The following is a 19,261-nucleotide window of genomic DNA, read 5'->3' on the forward strand; positions in this document are numbered from 1 at the left end:
CAGTATAATTGCAAATGATATCAACCATGTAATAACACAAGAACAAATACATGGAATTTAGATAAAACTTCTCTTTATTATTCTTCCTCCTCGGTTACAGACTTAACTCCGCCCTGCACACTCAGCTGCAGGGGTCCACGCACTCAGCTGCGGACTCTACTAGGCCTCTACGCACTCAGCTGCAGAGCCTCTTCCTACTACTACGACCCAAGATACACTTAGACACTTGCTCTGTACTTCTATCTCATTCTATCCATTCTATTTTATTATGATATGATTGTTCTTACAACTTAGAGCCTCGCTCTTATTTATACAATCCCATGGTATGCGGACCATGGGTAGGCCGACATTACATTCAAACTTAGGGTGGACAACCCTATGACGTTAACATACATTCCGCGCCCGCAATTCGCGAGGCTTTACAATAATATTACTCAAAACTTGGGCTTTGAGCCCCAAAACATGCTGTGGGGGGATTCCATGCCCAATACACCTCTTCAAGTTCTTGAAAGGTTATTTCTTTGACCAGTAGGTCATTTTCTATGAAGATCAACTTGGGGATATGTCGGGTTACCTTTTGAATTTCCACTCTTCTATCAGAGATTGGATCTGTCAAAAGAGAAGAGAAGTGTTGAGAAAATACCTTGATGATATCCTGATGATCTTCCAAATCCTGGTTGTGCTCATTGCAGATGGATCCAATTTTGTTGCATCTAATTTATCATGGATTTGTGAAAAAAATTAGTATTTTTCTCACCCTCTTTCAACCATTTCACACATGATTTCTGCTTGTACAAAATATCCTCCTACGTAATCTTTCTTCCAGTTGTAATTGCAGATCCCCTTATAAATACTTTAATTCTTTTGTTCGCCCCTCTTTAATAATGGTATGGTGAACCTCACTCATTTTCCTTTCTAGTTTATGCTTTTCTTTGAATATGTTTCCAAAGTCCCTAACATTCCATTCCTTTAATTTTTTCTTAATGAATTTTAGCCTTTGCTGAAAGTGGAGCATGATACGACTTGATATGGATGTCGATTCCTGCCACCAAGACTCCATGTTGGAAATGAAGTCCGCATGGCATAACTAAAATGCTTTAAAATGAAAGGGGTTTTTACGAGGAAGACATGACCAACCTCAATGAAGAGCTACCAGTTAATAATCTGAGTCATAGTTTGGAAGGATTGAGGCCTCCACATTGATCATTGCTAGAAAGAGGGATTCAAAGACTAAGAAGAGGTCCAGTATTGACGTAACTTGTTGCGCACCTACCCTTCTGTTATTCAGTGTGTACTCCATTCGAACTATGTATATCATCCATCTTGGAATCATTTATAAAAGAGTTTAAAATGAGACTTCTTCTTCTAACCTTCCTACCTCACCCCTCTTTTCCTATAGGGATAAGATGAGAATGAAATTTCCCCCCCAAGATCCAATTACTAGGGCTGACCAGGTGAGCAATAAAAGATAGGTTGGAGATAAAGGTTCTTTTATCAAAGGGGGAGTGGGGACCATAGACATTGGAGATAAGACCCGATTGGGAAGAACCTATAGGCTGCAAACAAGTAGTGAGGATTTTAAGGGAGGAGAATGAATATTTGAGTATAACTGTTGATGGATTCTAGAGAATCACAAGGCCCCCAAATTCCCCTAAGGTGCATTATGTTATGGGGTCACAATTTCTCTAGAATGTGTTCACATTTTGTCTTAGCTTGTCTCGAGTACACTTGGTCTCTTGAAGGAATGGAATGTCATGTTTTTATGAGGAAATTTTATTCTTAAGGGCCTTGTGTTTAGATTTACTGTTTAGACCCCTTGTATTCCATGATATGATCTTCATCATTGAGATTTATAAGGGGGGAAGAGAGTATTCATGGGAGTGACTCTTCCCAAATTGACCAGAAATTTACCTAAGTCTTGAAGAAGTTAACTATTAGTTTTGTGACCTTTTCTCTTAGGCTCTTTGGCAGAAATGGAATGATCCTAGGGAGCATTTTGTTTGATCCCTTATGAGGAAAGAGAAGGGGAAGGAGAAGAAATGGTTCCTAGTGTGTTAACTCAATGGAGGAAAAAATCTTGATGATGAAGATAGGATCTGACCACTAATTGAATTTGATCTTCCAAAATAGTAGCGAGGTCCTTGTTTTCCCATTCTTTTGCGATCTGTTGAATATCTATATTTTGAAGATTCGGGTCTTCTAGGTCTTTTTCTTCCATTAGAGTTGGATTTTCCTGGTTGTTTTCTGAGTTAGGCTCATTTGGTGTGAGGACTTGATCAACTTTTTGTGTTGGGAAATTATTTTTCTATAGGTTGGTCCTGGGGATTAATGGTAAATGGTGTTTCCTAGTTAGGCCCATTTTCTTCCTCCATGTGCTGAATAATTATGTACCAATTTTTCCTGTGATCACCATTCTCTGTTGAGATTTCACCTCATCTTTTAGTAGTCCTATTTTTTCCTGAGACAACTGTAAATTCATTATGAGGAGGAGCCTAAATAACATTCATGTTTCTTGATTCAGGTTGCTGTGGTGGTTTGGCTGGGTAGTCCCTAAATATATGGCCATATGTGTGGAAATGTCGACACCTAAAGGTGATCTTCTCATAACCAATCAGATACTCCCAAACAATGTCTTTGCAACTCAGAAGAATGCTTACTGACAACGGTTTGGAGAGATTTAGGTACACACAATATATCTTCCTTTCTTTGTGATATTAGACAACATGAAAAAGTGCCCGATTTTATTGCCTATATGTGCCAATATTTCTCGATCGTAATATTCATGGGGAAGGGAGTATAGCCTAATCCAGATGGGAAGGTAGGAGAAATCATCCTTCTCTGGATTGAATTTGGGAACCCAAGGTTTCATAAAGAGATCTATCGAATTCATAAAATAGGGACCTCCTTGGAAGATGTTGTGCCAATATTCAACATTGTTAAAGATTATCATGAATAATCCTCTAGATCCTAGCTTGAGTTGCACATATCCCTTGATGGTCCAATTTTTTCTCATCCAGTTTATGAGAAGCCACTTTGAGGGCCATGGCACAAAAAATTTACAAATTATTGCATGTTCTTTCATATATTCCATTAATGCACCCAATTTTTCAGGTGGGATTTCTAACAGATGAGACTCTTGGGCTTGTGGAAGATAAGGACTAGCTGACTGTGCTGTATTTCTTGCCGATTCTGGAGATGGAGCTGTTGGTTGATGCTTGTTGGAAATGAGGTTCATGGATTTCTTGACTTGGGCTACATTTCCTATTTGTTTTTCATTTGTATTACTAGATCTATGCACTATCTCGTAGGAAGAACGATTGGCAACCACATTTTTGAAGGAGGGGCCACTGCCTCCCCCGCATGGGGGCACCATGGAAGCTGAAATGGTGGGCGTAGGCTGAAACTCAAAACCCTAAGGAACGAATTTTGCAGAGATCTGTATTGATTTTGCTGATTGCGTAAAGGATAGTCATACTTTATGTTGCTTTAATATCTCCACAATAAATCAAGGCAAATATTTTCAAATCATACAGAAATCTTATATCCTGGAGTGCATTTTACGCAAGTTAATTCATGTAAGTGAATGTATTTGAAATACAATCCCATCCAAAAATATTAACAAAGTTCAAATAAAATCTTTGCCAAGTTGAATAAAGTTTTGGATGAAATAAATTATCGTTATGTTAGTCATCGGGAGTGGAAAGATCCAAAATTTCCAGTAAAGGTGCAGGTTCGATGAAATCTGGAGGTCGAAATTGATCTTAATTAATGGTTATTATCTCATATCGGGTGGAGTTGGGTTAATGACCTTCATTTGATCCGATGAATCCAATGGTTGATATTATTTCTGGTGAACGACTCTCGTTGCATATTGGGTGGAGAGTTTGTGGGTGTATAAACTATCTCCTCCAACCCGATGACATTCACACGTGTGAACTTAGACTTGATGCATTAGTTCAATGCCATATTCCATTTAATAAAATATTTAAACTTGGGCCTCTGTTTATTGCAATATGGTTTAATAAATATTCTAATGTAAGCTTCCATTTAATACAATTCACATATTTGACAGAGGAATGCTTCATGCAAATAATTTTAATAAAATGTCATAAGTTGAATTTTAAGCCTTATGACACTAGCTTGGGGATAATAAATATATAAGATGTAAAATTAGGTGTATTTAAAATGATAGTTGTATGGATAATCCCTAAAATCAACAAAGAAGTCAACCAAATCCTTTCCCCCCGTGTGTTTTAAAACTTAGTTTATTATTTCTCCCGCATGAGATAAATGGAAATTAGCCTTTTAATAAATTATATGAAAAAATGGGAATGATTTTGCAACAAATATGTTTTTAATACCTGATTTTACTACATTAATACCTTTCCCAAAATGATCATTAATGTACCTTATATAATAATTGTTCTATTGATTTGACCAATACAAGAAACCCTGGTAAATTTCTTCATATAATAATAAACCTAAATCTAAATGTATTTCATTTTATTTCAGCAGGGCAGGAGAGTAGAGCAGGGCAAGGAAAGGATTTGGATTCAGTGAACCAATGAACAACAACAGATTCTTGAACATTCATAAGATTTTCATTGCACGATGCACATTGCATATTTGGAGTGGAGTCCTAGTTTCGAAAACTGGAAACAAGCCTTTCGTAGAAATTGAACAATGTTGTGCCTTAACCAACCTGGGATCGCTGAGGAGTGAGGGTTAAGAAGGATGGATGCCAAGCTCTGGGTAGCCCGATTGGCTGTTGCTTTTATCTTTGAAGTTTTTTGTTGACGAGTAGTGTGGAAAATAGTGTGAGTAGCGTGGTCAGCCGTGAAAGCAGCGAGCAGTGAATAGTAAGCAGTCTGAGAGCATCAAGAAACGAGCAGGGAGAAACCTGTAGCATAAGAAGGGAGCAACGATAACCTAAACAGTGGGGAGCAGGGGTGAAGTAATATTGGAATTTTATAGACCTACATGTTTCTTGAAACATGTTGGATGGAAAATGCATTCAAACATGACAACAAGACAAGAAATCTCAGAACATGTGGATACAAATGATTTAGGACAAGTGAAAATTGCCTCATCCTCCAAAGCTAGGAAGTGGGTTTGGGTCAATGCCAAACAATATTGGGGCATTTTAAAACGAAGACTAGCCCATCTAAAATGGGAGCAAACAAGGAAAAACGGTCTAAAAAGGAAAGTACTCGAGCCCTCCGCAAGAAGCACTCAAACAAGTCCCCTCTACAAGCACGTGGCAACAAGAAGCCCAGAGGAAAATTCATTGATGATTCTGCCTTATATAGTCCGACATCCACACCTCTCACCTGGTCATCTGATCTTTATGTGAAAGAATTGTTAAACGAAAAACAAAGGTTGGAGGTTTTAGAAGCTAAAGAGCAGGAAAGAAATCATAAATTTCATATAATAACAACTGAGAACAAGGCTTTAGCAGAAAGAAATAAAGTTTGAAAAGAACAAGTGGCATTGCTACAAGAAGATCTCCTGATAGGGAAGACAAAATGGAAATGCATGAAGGCGGATGTGCAAAACATAAAGAAATATGTAGTGGAAAGTATAGAGGTGGTGAATGCGAAATCATCCTAGGATAAAGGGAAAATGATTTCCCAAATAGACAACCATGAAGTGAAAGCAAGAGAAGAAAGGAAAGGATATTCCACCAAAGTTTCCAAAACTTGGGCTCAAGTTATTAGCAATTTTTCTAATAAGGAAGGAGAAACAAACATTCAAGTTGACAACATACAAGATAGAGAAGGAAAGGAAAGACAAAATAGAGCATCAAACATAATTATTAAAGGGTTGAAAGACTATGGGAAAAATGAATGTACTCTTGACCTCGAAAGAGACTTCTTGAAAGACAAGTTGCTATGGCAAGGAAAAATATGCCAAGCATGGAGGGTGGCTAAGTTTAACGGTGAGAGAGCTAGGCCGATAAAAGTCATCATGCCTAGCTTGTGTGATAAATATATCATTCTAAGCAAGAAGCATCTCTTGAGGGGTTCTCGCTTTTTCCTAGAAGAAAATTTAACTATAAAATAAAAAGAGGAAAGGAGGGAGGAAATGTTAAAGGTTAGGGCAACAAGAGATGAAAGAAAGAGAGCATGGATTTATAAAGGAAAAGTTGTGATAATGCAATTTGGACCTCCTTCCAAAACAAAGCAGCAGGATGGTAATAAAGAAGAGGCAACAAACTCTTCAACGGGAAATCAGGAAACAAGGTCAATATGGGAAAGCAGGGACAAAGATCCAAATGTGAGTCTTGCATGTCAAAATAAATAGAAATAAAGTCATACCTAGGTTTCCTTAAGATTAATTTGTTGGAATTGCAGAGGTTACCCATGGAGACGAGGACCTGGGTTAAGGCATATTGTGGAAGATAGAGACATAATTTGCCTCATAGAAACACATGAGCAGGAAGGGTGAAAGACACCTATGTTTGAAGGATACTGGAAGATGGAAGTGTGGAACAAGGCAATAGGGAATGGAAAAGGGCACGAGGGTATCATGGTTTTAGTAAGGAGAAAGAAGGTTGCCTAATTCAGTTAGAAAAAGAAGACCCAAATAAGCAATTCATTTGGTTTAAAATATCAGAAAATGGAAACCACATCAGAGTTGCAGCATGCTATTTTGTGACACAAATTTAAAAAATATAAAAAAGTAGAGGGCTTGACCACAAAGATCCATTTGCAGCCTTAAAAGCAAACATTGCAACATATTCACATCTAGGTGAAGTCCTTATAGTGGGTGATTTCAATTCTAGGACTACAAGTGAGCAAGCTAACATTATTTGTTATAAAGATGATTGCGAACCTATTTGTCTTACAGAAGAGAGTAATAATCAGTGGGAAATAATTTCAGAGGATAAGGGCTGCAATCCCTTTGGTGAACAATTGCTTACTCTATGTGGGGCCTTTGATTTAGTCATTTGTAATGACTTGACTAGATGGGCAAAGTCTGGTAATTTCACTTGCAATACTTACAATGGAGCAAGTGTAGTAGATTATGTAATTTGCTCGCATGGTTTGTGTGACAAAATGGAGGAAGTTTTGATTGGAGATCAGTTGTGGGACTTAAAATTAGATCACAAGCCAATTTATTTATGTTTCTCTTGGACTGGAAAGAAACAATTAGAGTAAAAAATTCAACATGTCCAACAAAACCTCCCGAAAGGAAGAATTCTTTTGACTCCAAAAAATTGTAATACCTTCAAAATGACGCTAGAGAGGCTCTTTGAGAAGGATAAAATCACAATTCACGACCTTCAGAGTCATGAATTAACACATTTAATTCAATGCGCTCTTGCAAAGTGAAAAAGAGAAAAAATTGAGAAGTCTGAAACAAATTGCTTTCCGGTTAATGTTTGGTTTGACGAGGAATGCAAAAAGGAAAGGAGAATTTGGAAAGAGTCAAACAAGGATAACATAAAGCTCAAAGCTTACAAGAAATTATTAAGCAAGAAAAAGGTCGATTTAATGGTTTCAAGGAGGGAAAAACTAGTGTTCCTTGGGAAAAATAATCCCAAATTATTTTGGAAGGAGCTCCAACCGAAAACGATACAAACTGGAAATAACATTACAACTTCTAAATGGTTTGACTATGCAAGACAACTCTATGAGCAGGATCCCAAGGTTGACCCTCCCCCCTTGGTCAACACTAAAATTGAAATCTTCACGATGTAAGAGGTAGAGATGGGTATCAAGAAGTTGGGTGTTGGAAAAGCAAAAGACTTAGCTGAACCAGTGAACTCCAAGTAGAATATCTAAAGTGGGGCTCAAAGTTCCTTGCACCTCACATTACAAAATTTTTCAACAACATCATATAACAGGGGCTCCCCACAGATTGGACAACTATTTTGGCAATACCTCTTTTCAAGAGTGGTGATGTCAATAATCCCTCCAATTATAGGACCATCATGATAAACCCTTTGTTTGCAAAGCTATTTGGAAGCATGCTAGAAAATAAAATTAGCAAGTGGGCAGAAGAAATAGATAAGTGTGCTAAAGGGAAAGCAGGTTTTAGACCTAAACATTCCACAGTTGATCATTGTATAACTTTAAGGCACATCATTGAAAAATTTTGGGAGAAAAAGGAAGCAATATTTTGTTTCTTTGTTGGTTTCATAAAAGAGTTTGACTTGGTTCCTAGGGATAAGATTTGGCACAAAATGGAGGAACTTAGGGTTCCTAAATATTTGAGAGCAACTGTGCATAGTCTGTATGAAGAGGTGAAAGTCAAAATTAGAACTTCAACAAGCATTTCTCAAAGTTTTATAAGCGATATCGGGGTCAATCAAGGTTGCCCACTATCTCCTACCCTTTTTGGATTATATATTGACAAGCTTGAGGAGTGGTTAAATTCACAAGGGGGTGAAGGTATATATTTGGGAAAGTTTGTTATAAGGCTTCTTTGTATGTAGATGACCTTATTCTGATTGCTAAATCGACTCTTGGTTTGCAAGATAACTTACTATCCCTTGAGCATTTTTGTAGAAGTGTGGAGATGCAAGTCAATATTAGCAAAATGAAAGTAGTGGTTTTCTTTAAGAAAATAAAACAAAACCAACATAAGTTCTACTTTGAAGGCAACATTTTGGAAGAAGTTGCAGATTACAAATACCTCGGAATTGACTTCAATAAAAATATAAGCTGGGATGGTTGTAGAAAGAAAATAACTTTGGGGGGGTTGGAAAGAATTTTATGCTTTTCAAAATAGGTGTAGAGAGGTAGAGTTATGGGACTGGAAAACCACTCAAACTCTTTTGGGCTTCTAGTGATTCTGGTGATTCTCTATGGTTGTGAACTATGGGACAACAATACATCCGACATGCAGTGGAGACAAATTGAGAAAATTCAGAAGCGTTTGAGTACAAACAAATTCAAGATTAAAAGTGTAGTTCCTTGTGCTATCATGTTAAGTGAAATAAGGGATTCTCCTATTCAAGCAATTGCTATGGTGCGAGTCATACGGTATTTAAAAAAACTTGAGCAAATGGAAGAGGGTAGATGGCCTAAGTTTGTCTTTAATGACATATTATGCAACAGAAGAAAAAAAAGTTGGATGCAACAAAATAACAAATGGTTTAGTAAATGGGGTATTTGCTTGAACGCATGTCCCATAAACAACAAAGAGATAAAATATTTTTTTATGGATAAGTTCCACAAGCGTACTTGCGATAAGGAGCTAGGAAGAAAGAAAAAGTACTATATTGAAGTGTTTAATCCCACTCATGTCATCAACCAAAAGCATACATAGATGCCAATATCTCTTGGAGAGCCAAAATTCTTATTTCTCAGTTAAAGACTAATTCTCATCAACTCCATTGTGAAACAAGGCACTAGAAAAGCCCAAAAGAAGTGTGGGAGGAAAGAGTATGCATTTTTTGTTCTTCCGGAAAGTGGACAGAAAAAAAATTCATTTTAGATTGTGAGGCCTTCAAAGACTACAAGGAAATTTATGCAGATATTCTGGCAACTAGCTCTTGGGATAATCTATTTAGAGAGGTGTTTGTCGAGAAGCTCAGAGCATTTATTGTGAAGCTTCATAGAAAAAGGGTTGAATACATCAAGCAGATGAAGAAGCAATCTGTCCCATAGGCTATCTTTAGCCTCGTGGACGTTAAAATAATTTCTTTCCTTCCTTCCTTCTTCTGATTCATTATCTACAAGGTAGGGCTTCTCACGTAATAATATTTTATTATATAAAATGTTAGCGAAACTAATTATTTGAACCTAACATCATGATACTATTTACATGCTTGGCGAAGAAGGTTTTTACCAATGTAATAATATTCGTAAAATTCAAACAAAATGTTCTTTAAAATTTTTATATAATATTATGCCTAGGAGCAATGTCACATGGTTCGAGTTCGGAAATGATTAGGTTCGGTTTGAGTTTGAATTTTTTGATGAGATTCATATGAGGTTCACCATTAGGTTCGTCTATATATATATATATATATATATATATATATATATAGATACATACATATAGATACATACATATAGATACATACATACATACATACATATAGTAAGAAATCAATATCAGTAAAGATCAAAAATGTTATCATGAACATGGAAACTGCAAGGATAAATTACAAGCTTGAGTAGTGACATGAGGTTATGAATTTTGATCTATGGACTTGGTCAATGGCTATGAGGTTCGCCGAAGCTCAACTTTTTTCTTAGGTTCACCAAGATTCGAACCTCAAGGTTAAAGTTCGACGAACCTTGTGACATATCCTAGGAGGTGTTGAGGAGAGAGAAACCCTAAGTAGACCCAAATAACACCTAACGGTTAGAGTTAAAATTGATTAAAGACTCACATTCATCGTTGGTCTAAAAGTATTCGGTGAATTAACTTTCTTGTTTGACCGGAGAACATATGCACAATATGAAATAAAATGGAGTTTTTTTTACACTAATATAATAATATTTATAGGTTTTTAATATAATTCCTTTAAACTTGATAAAATTGTAGTTTATAATATGTATTATGAATAATTACAAAGTTAACTCCTTTTATATATATTTATCATTAATTTACCTTCTTTTGTGGACAATGTTTCCCTCCTTTTAAGACTGCTTTCCTTATTATATGGACACCATAGTTTGATTATGATTGTTAATAATTTTGAGTGATAAATAATGCCTAATTAGTTAATCATTTGATTCATGAGCATATATATGTACATGTGATTAATAATATTAAATAATTAAATAATAATAATATTAATAATAATTACATTTACACATTCCATTCATATGTGTCGTTGCTTTATTTAATGTCACTTCATTATAATTGAACCTTTGTTTCAATTTACTAGTTAATTATTATTGAATTGAGACTTCTTAGACGCAGTGGCTCCTCTGTGCAGGGATTCAATTATTGAATTGACGATGAACCACACTGGCTGGTTCGAAACGCATCGACAAAAGTTTTTCTATGTGATTTTTGCCGAATATTCCTCAAACAATAGTTAATTATTTTATGTGATTTAGGGATCAACCATAAGAAGAGGGTCAACAAGTCAAACATACATTTAAGAGGCTAGGTAAGACCATCAGTAAGAGGATGAAGGTTAACGTGAAATATAATCCATAGAAGTAGCCTAGTTTTCAAAGAGGATCAGATTAGTTACAACAAAAAAAAATAAAAGGATCTTTGGATTCTAGTATAAGTAATTGAAGAGAGTAATGATAACTACATGTTGGTCCATTCTCTAAGGGTTGTTCAAATCTTGTCAAATATGAAATATGATATCATTATTTTCACAAACTCACTTATGCTTTGATACCATATTGGATTTTAAGCAGAATAATACGATCTCTGTGTGAAAAAATATTAGACCAATTGCTTGGAAAGCAAGAAAGAAAAGAGAATAAAACTAATGAGGATTTGACCAATGAACCAAGGAAACAATTAGAATTACTAATAAAATATGATGATGTATTATTTATGAACATAAATAGAATATAAATACTCTCAAAGAGGAATAATCAATTCAAATTTGGTTGAGATTCCAAGAGAAAGCCCTTAGTTACAAAAGCACTTTTCCTACTTAGTAAGTGAGACAATATTGGACTAAGAGACCAAAAATTAGCAAATAATTCAATAATGGAGTGAACTAGAAGTAAGTGGAGTTAAAAATTAGTTGGAACCTATTAAAGCTCTCACATGCAAAAAATTAACCAGTTAAACTTAGTTAAACTCCAAAATAGGACTAAAAGTAAACTAACAAGGGGAGGGGAGAGAAAAATGGTGACGAGGTGCTAAAAATTAAGGAAGAATTGCACATTCACAATAGGGAGGCATATGCATGAGGGAATGTGCTTTAATGGAGTATAATTATCCATTTCATCCTCCAACTAGTGTCCATTCAATGTTGCATGTCATCCTAAGTGGAACCCCTACTAAAAATAAACTTAAAATAAAAGACCCTAAAAATAGAAAATGTGCCAAATTTGTGGGAATGCCTAATAGTGAATTAAAAGTGGTTGTATGTGCCCATAATAATTTATGGAAGAACGTCTAATTATGGAAAATGTGTAGGTCCTAATGAGGCCTCAATGAAACACTGAGTGCAATGTACCTCCATAAGGTGGGTCCAGAATTATGGAGATAGACATCCAATTATTTACATTGAGACATGGCCTTTTCATTTAGGAAACGTTAAAATCTTTTATAATGGATGTAGTGACAACGCATTTAATAAGGGACACTCTCTTTTGAGTGTTAATGCTTAGGTTGGGACTAGGAGTTTGATGGAATCTCCCATCTCTTTCAAACTTCGTTATTTCCTCCTTAACTATTGGAAGTGAATAACCCCTTGTACACAATTATGAAGAGGTATATTGGTAGCCAATTATACATTCCTATTGGGTGGTTTCTATGGATTGAGGAGACACCTAATACAAATTGTGGTTATCCTCTAGGATTCCCCCCCAAAAGCCCCTCACTATAACTATCTCCATCCTATCTTCATTCACTCCTTTGGGAGTCAGTTATTATATATGATTTCATAGAAAGGTTGTTAGTCTTTTTTTTCTAGAGAAAAAATTGAACTTTCTATTAAGGCAATAAAAAGTTACATAGTATATGCACTGAAGCATTCTGTAAACTGTATGTTCATCGACTAAACATAGAGTATAAAGCTGAGATGGTAAGCAAATTAATACTTTCCCATCCCACTGTAAGCAAAAGTGAGAACTATTTCAAATTCCCGTGCCTCCTCATATGAGGAAATAAAGGTTGTTAGTATTATACTAGTGTTTTTATTTATTTTTTAAACCATAGAGAAACAAAATTACTTCAAAGATTTACATTTTCATGATTTATTAAAACATGGTCATAAAAATATTGCTTATTGAAAAGACACTTACAAAATATGTTTATAAATATTCTTCCATCTTCATTGTTAAGTTGTATCTTTCTCTAATATTACACATCTTATACACACTTATTCTATATTAAATAAAAAACTTTAACCCATATAGATACCTTGAAAATTATTTTTAATACTCCTATAAACATTAATCATCTATATGAAATCCTACAATTACTTAAACATAATTTATTTGTAATCAATAATAAATTTTTTTTCTTATAATTATCTAACTCCAATTCTTGAATATTTCATTTACCTTTTTTAATTCACTAGTACCATACAAAATACCATTATATTTAATTTCAATTATTAAAGTTTTATTAATAATTTTTGTATTTTACATTTCTTTTATACTTTCAAATTGACACTATCTTTTTTACTCACTATTTCAATATTTTTGAATTAATATTTCCATCATAATATAAAACCTCCTTGACCTTTCATCCCTTCTTGTTCTTTAAGAATCTCATTGCTTGTGTTAGAATATATCCTCTTTGACTTCATTGTCGTCTTCTTTTGGTTCTCATATCATTTTGCTTTTTCTATCTAGAAACTCTAGTTCCTTAACCTTTCATCCCTTCTTGTTCTTTAAGAATCTCATTGCTTGTGTTAGAATATATCCTCTTTGACTTCATTGTCTTCTTCTTTTGGTTCTCATATCATTTTCTTTGCCTTTTCTTCCTTAACCTTTCATCCCTTCTTGTTCTTTAAGAATCTCATTGCTTGTGTTAGAATATATCCTCTTTGACTTCATTGTCTTCTTCTTTTGGTTCTCATATCATTTTCTTTACCTTTTCTATCTAGAAACTCTAGTTTGGTTCTTGGTTGACTTTGTAAAATTTTAAATCACTATCTATTACACTTGATAACCCATCAATTTATATGAAAACATCCCTATTTATTCATATCCATTACATTTTTTTTCATTTGATAACCCATCAATTTATATATGAAAACATCCCTATTTATTCATATCCATTACATTTTTTTTCATTTCCATTAATACCATTAGTATTTTATCAAAGATTTGGAAAAGAATCAATTGTGTTAATCCTTTATTTTTCAACCTACTTTTTTTGAATGAGTCGCAAAATTCAAATAAAATCCCAAACCAACCCCATAGAGCTTGGACCTATTGTGCATAAGTTGATATAGTTGCTATAACATTTAGGAAAACAATACCTCCTTGTCCATAATTAAGAATTTACACTAACTTGTCCTTGTAATATTTTACTTTAAAAGCAATCCGCTACTTTTACTTATATAATAATAAAAATAACTATCCTACATCAGTGTTGGCCACCTTAGTTTTTAATGAAAAGTAGTAGTTATTACTAGCACCAGACTTATAATCGATATATTTTTTACATAACTTTGCTTTAAACTTTTGTAAACCCATCGATATCTAGCTTCTAATTTCTTTTGAGGTCACTTTCGAATATCATAAGTGTATGTAGATCAATTTAGAATAGCATATTAAGGTACAATCTTGCATCTTTAAGTCTAAAGACTTTAAGACATCAAAAGTGTGTGTTGATCCTAATATTTGCGTTGTTTATAACTTTTTTTTTTTTTATAATGGTGGCAACCATTTTCATGATATAATATTTGGATTGTTTATAATTTTTTTTATAATGGTGGTAAGTATTTTCCTGATACAATGATAATTCGAAAATTAAAATATTAATTAATGGTAAGGTGAAAAGACGACAAAGATTTTTTTTGGTTAAATTATAAATATATCTGGTTTATTGATTATTGGATATAATCTTGTTGTTATAGTGATAGCTACTAAATTTGATCTTGAACTTTACTAAAATTACTCTAATAAGTTAACAAGTTTCTATTATAATTTTAAATATCTTCTCTTAAAATACCTATAATTTGTTTCAAAATAATAATTAATATTAGGTTTTAATACAATAAAAATAAAAATTAAATAAATTAAATTTATATTTATCATTGAATAAACATTTTTCCTATATTAAAGTCATTTTTTCTAATAGATTTTAAAATCTTTTGAAATGTATTTTAGTGTAACAAGTGGGACTACTTGCAAATCAATTTCAAACACCAAAATTGCATTCATATTGTTTGTATCATCCTACACTATATATGTATGGGTGACGCCTCCATAGATTTGAACAGAGGTAAGACTACTTGCAAATTAATTCCAAACACCAAAACTCCAAAACCAGAATTAGTAACAAGACTTACATTTATATTACAATAAAAAGTAAAACAATTATATCCTTCTTTAAAATTTTTTATTTTTTTTGATAATTCTCTATTTGCTTCTTTCTTTCAGGCTAAGATGATAATGGTTTTTTATATAAATAAAACGATTCACTCGTATTCTAGAGAGTGAAAAAAAAACTGTTTTTTTGCATTTGTTTTTTCATAATTTCTTCATGAGAAACAAAAACGTAACACCAAACATTATTTTTTGAAAAATTCTTATGGTTGTGGTTAAAACGTACATCCAACAACCATGCTTTTTGAGTATTTTATTTGAATTGTGTGCTTCATATTTAGGCTTGTTCCACACTTATTTTTTGGATTGTTTTTGAGATGTTTTTTTCATTCAGCTTTTCTAAAGTTTGAATAAGGAGTTACGTTTATTTCTTTTTATATTTTTAACGTTTTATTTTAAATCTTAAAAAAAAATAATTAGCAAGCAGGCATTTTTATAATTTATATAATCAATTTTCATTATTTTCAATCATGTGCAAGTGTTAAACCATGTCTTAAATATGTAAAATAATGAAGTGTCATCTAAGTATGAGTTTGGTGCAATTTTATAGCTAATTTTTTGACTTATAGGTTGCTTTACAATTTTATACTCTTTCATGGTCATTTTGTCACTGCAACAACATTTTTCCTCAATTCTCAGTGCTTTGTGTTAGGGGATTACAGAGCCACTTATTCAAATCAATGTAGAGATCACCTTGCTAATCGTATCTAGCATTTGTGAGCTATAATCAACCCTCCTAGCTTGATATAATGGAGGAATACTAGTGAGCATAATGCAACTTTGTTGGCTAGTCCAGAAGCACAAAGTGACCTTTCATGCTCTACCCTACTGAGGTAATCCTTAGAGAGAGGTTTCCACTTGAATTTTTTCTTGCAAATCTAAGCCATTTTGAGCATGTGTAGCACTCTCATGGGCCTATAGCCAACACTATATAACCTGCTATCTAACACTTTAACTACACACTTGATCTTACAACTTGATATTTAACCTTCCAAACTCAGTGTAACACCCTCCTAAACCTCAAGCTACTGCTATAACACCCCCCTTAGCATCATCCCAATACTACAACCCTAGAACAAGCCTTGTCATGAGCCTTCCTCTCAAAAAAATTTCTTTGTTAAGCTGCCATAATACCTTTTTGAGCCTTTATCCATCACCATAGTGCCACATTGAGCCTTTGTGCAGTGCTGCACTTCTTATTTTTCTTTTCAAGATTATTTTCTCCTACTCTGAGCTGCAATAGTGCTCCACTGAGCCTATGGCTAGTGCTGTAGTGCCTCGTTGACCTTTAATCCAGTGTTATAGCCTCAATATTTCACTCTAAGACTAAAGTTTGAGCTTACTCCTTCGTGTAGTGCCTTGTTAAGTTAACAAAAGGTAAAAAGGGAAAAAAGGTTAAGTTTAACCAAGAAATTGCTCAAAATAATTAATGAAAAGAGGCTCATAGCCCTCTCTATTACTCACATTAGTTATTTCACTTCTTCTAGAGGTCAAATAACTTGTCTCACAAAGTTTTTCACCCTAGATTTCTTGGTTAACATTAACATCAACCAACTCAATTAAGTTATTTTTTTTTAATGTTTATTCACTTAGTTTTGTCTCTTATAGTCATTTTACCACAATTATTTACCCAACTATTATTTTTTTACTGCGTGAAATCGATTCTTATCCTAATTTTTACTGAGTGAATGATTTGTAAATGAGTTTATTGATTTTGGAGGTTATGCTACACATTTCCCCTTTGAACCTCACACTCATTGGCTCAGTGTACACTTGTGTAACTTCATACAACTCATACAAGCAAGGAAAACCCTCATCTCGACCGAGAAATAGTGTAAAAGTGATTTAAGAGGCCATTTAACCCCTAGATAGCCCCCTCATGAGATTTTATTCATCTTTTCTTACCTAGATTGACCCATAGCTATGCCCTAGCTTGCATGTAGCTACTTTTTAGCTTATATAACATTTTTTTATTGCAACAAGACCTAGAAAATGGATTTCCATAGCCTAGAAGCTCTCAACTGTCGATTTTCCTCACAATACATAGGCCTTTTCTTCATGGAACCTAGGGTTTATTATCACAAAGCCATTTTCATGTTTCCAACTTAGTTTTTGTTGTAAATTTTAACCAATGTTAAATTACTTTTGGAACTAGGAGCAAGTCTCTCTTGCCCCAAAACCCTAGTTTTCTTCCCAACATCTCAATGATTTTTTCTATGGGAAAGCACTCATCCATCCTAGTAAAGATAATGAACATGATAGTATTTATTTCTTAACCATTAAAATTTCCTTTTCACTCAGACCCAGTTAGCCTCATAACTCATATCTCTTAGTTCTCTGAATATTACATGAGAAAATAATCTACATAATGGGTTCTTGTGCTTTCATTTGATTTGCAGGAGAACCATGCATGCATTCAAGAGAAGGGATAATAAATCCATAATGGTTTAAAGTTGAGATGATGAAGAGCTGAAGAACTCCTATGGACTAGAGTTCTAGGACACTCTGTGTTTTATAGATAATTTCACCACTCACACATGACTCAAACACAAATATCTTTAAGGAAATAAAAAAATATTGGTTTCCAAAGGTGACCTCTCACCCGCTAGTCTTCCCACGTGTAGAAGTTTTAGAATGGTTGGTGTAACATTCAGACCTAGAGGAAGCTATGATCATAGATAGTAATGGGAAGCCCATTAATTCATTCAATGCCTTTGACGTAGAGATGCATTACAAGCTTCCCAAAGAGGAGGTGTCTCTAGGTGATGATTGGATGAGAAACTTCAAGATCTTTCCTAGAGAGGTCCTCAAGAAATGATGGACTAACAAAGGGACTTTTAGAACGTGAGCAAATAGAGAGTATCTATGAACATGCTAAAGACCCCATTCTAGCTAGTGGCTAATGTGCTATGTCAATTGTTGTATAGCGAGGCTAACACTAAGACCTTCCTGAATGTTGGGTTCCGTTGATGTACATTATAGAAATTGAAGGTAGGATTTTCAACTAGGAAAATATCTTAGTAGACACTTTAAGGGATAGCATTGAACATGTTAAAAGCCCCAAGGAAGGCTAGAAGCCTCAATTATACAATGTTTCTTACATTTCAGATGCAATACATGTTAAGATGTTATTACCAACCATGAACTAGAGATGGGCCATCTATGAGGAATTGGTGCACATCTATTGCAAAATCCTTTGGGAATATCATTATATACGAGCATATGCATAGATCTACCATGATTTTTTGATTCCCTTTTATGATGCCCTATTCAATGAAGTTGCTTCTTGTATGTTAGAAAAGGGAAAATATGCAGTTCCTATTGTTGGTGATTGGTTTGTGGCACAGGATGATACTTTCCTTAAAATATTTGGAGTAAACAAGTCTCTACATCTAGTACCCATATTTCTAATGTACGAAGTAGTGATGCAATAAATAGCCTATCAAGTTACATAGGGGCATTTGTGCAGTTTCAAGAAATAAGAAGCGTCCTTAGATACACATGCCTTTCCACTTGGGAGTATATCAATTGAAAGACATCAATAAGGAAAAGGTAGATTTAGATGCATTAATGCTTTTATTTTTTGGGGACTTGACATTCCATAGATATGATCCAAGTCCATAATAAAGAATCATTGCAAACCATGCAAGTATAGGTGGGAAGAGACTTGGGTAGAGGAAGAAAATAAAAATAATGCCTCGAAGTTTATAGAGGTTATCATAAGAATCGATTACAATCCTACTAAGAGGAAAACATAAGAGGCTTAGGAGAAACTAGAAGTGTTGGCCCAGGGGAAAGTATCTCAGTTTTTTAACATAAAATGATGCCACCAAAATTTCTTGACCTCAAACAACTTTGGCTTATTCATTATTCATTGATCTCGCCCTCATCTCCCAAAACAATTTACCCCAAAAGATTATCTCCTAGTATTTCTTCACCGGATCGTTGTTTTATTACCCAAATCCATATATATATATATATATATACTAGCAAGTTTTATTAAAATAAATAAATATATAGAATTTTATTTAAATTTGAAATATTATTTAGCCCATGGGGGATAACTCAATTGGAAATCATTGTGTTATGATGTATCA

Source organism: Pinus tabuliformis, chromosome J, assembly GCF_031772625.1.
Source record: "Pinus tabuliformis cultivar Carrire ecotype Pingquan chromosome J, CPIR1, whole genome shotgun sequence".
NCBI classification, from domain to species: Eukaryota; Viridiplantae; Streptophyta; class Pinopsida; order Pinales; family Pinaceae; genus Pinus; species Pinus tabuliformis.